The following is a 1,639-nucleotide window of genomic DNA, read 5'->3' as shown; positions in this document are numbered from 1 at the left end:
TGGAAGTAAGTTGTTCAGAATTGCTGAAGGTAAACTACCTGCAGGGTACCATGGAGGCGTTGCATAGAGGAGATCTGGCATGCTAAAGAATTTAGACATTATCCTAAGGGGGAAAGGGAACCTTTAACATTTTAGCATGAGTGTGACATGATGGAATTGATGTGAGATGTGGAGAGCAGTCTGCCACTCAGAGATAGATGCAGCTTTTCAGTTGTAAAAGATGTGAAAGGCTACCTCTTTGATGAGAATGTTAACATTCTTGTTTCTCCTCCTCTTATTCATTATTATGTAGAAAACACACCAGTGACATGGCATTGGGGCAGAATCATACGACAGTGACAAGATTCATCCTGCTGGGCCTCACAGACCAGGCAGACCAAAAACAACTCCTCTTTGCCGTCTTCCTGCTAATCTACTCCATGACTCTGGTGGGCAACCTGGGCATGATAGACCTGATCCGTGCCAGCTCTGCCCTCCACACCCCCATGTACTTCCTCCTGAGTGTGCTCTCCTTCCTTGACATCTGCAGTTCCTCTGTGTTTACCCCCAGGTTGCTGATCAGCTTCCTCACCACTGACCAGTCCATCTCCTTTGCAGGCTGTGTGGCCCAGATGGCCCTCACGGTCCTCCATGGTGCAGGGGAGTGTCTGCTCCTGGCCATCATGGCCTATGACCGATTTGTGGCCATCTGCCGCCCTCTCCTCTACCACACCATCATGTCCAAGCGCTTGTGTGTCCAGCTAGTGATGGTCACTTATGCTATGGGGGTGTTCTTTTCAGCTCTGCAGACAGGGAATGCCTTCATTTTGCCCTACTGTGGTCCCAACATCATTGATCACTACTTCTGTGACATCCCCCCAGTGCTTCAACTGTCCTGCTCAGATACCACTGTGGCCAATGTTATCCTTTTCTTCTTTTCTGCCTTGGTCACTGTCCCCACAGTCTCAGTCATCTTGGTCTCTTATACCTACATTCTGGTCACAATCTATAGGATGAGGTCTCTGGAGGCCCAGCGCAAGGCCTTCTCCACCTGTGCCTCCCACCTCACTGCTCTCTCCTTCTTCTATGTGCCTCTGTTCCTTGTATATGTGCAACTCAACCCTGAAAGTGCTTCAGCCTATAACAAGATCCTGTCTGTGTTGTACACCATTATGATCCCTATGCTGAACCCCTTGATCTACAGCCTAAGGAATAAAGATGTCAAGGCTGCTGTGCAAGTTAGAGTTCTTAACCTAAGCAGAAAAGGAATTTGTTAGAAAGATATCTGGCAGCTGATAAAATAGAAGACTAGAGAACCCAGCCAGGACAGGAACAAAGAGAGGCAAGGCACGGCTAAGAGCCTGCCATAAGAATGGTCTGTGCAAGCTGCCATCATAGGGAGTATCACCTTTGTGCATTTTATGTTGCTAAGGCTGGCACTGCTGCCTCTGAGCATTTACCACTGCTCAGCTGTTAGACAAAGCCACTTACACTAGCCACCACACCACCCTCTATAGCGTCCAATCACATATCATCTCTAACTGATTCTAAACCTTTTCATCATTCCCTGAAGTTCAAGTCCTAGACAGGAGCATCCACCTGTTTCGTAGCACAAATATTCTACATCCATTAATATACTACATCCAGCACGGATATCTTA

At 47.6% G+C, this 1,639-nt stretch overlaps 1 pseudogene; it reads left to right on the top strand.

Annotated features, from left to right (window-relative positions):
* The first annotated feature begins 299 nt into the window (after window positions 1-299).
* LOC106800185 (olfactory receptor 5P55-like) lies at window positions 300-1,283 on the top strand (annotated as a pseudogene).
* Window positions 1,284-1,639: the final 356 nt, after the last annotated feature.

This window comes from Ceratotherium simum, chromosome 34, assembly GCF_057802395.1.
Source record: "Ceratotherium simum simum isolate JZ-2026a chromosome 34, ASM5780239v1, whole genome shotgun sequence".
NCBI classification, from domain to species: domain Eukaryota; kingdom Metazoa; phylum Chordata; class Mammalia; order Perissodactyla; family Rhinocerotidae; genus Ceratotherium; species Ceratotherium simum.
This window is presented reverse-complemented; position numbering and strand designations above follow the sequence as displayed.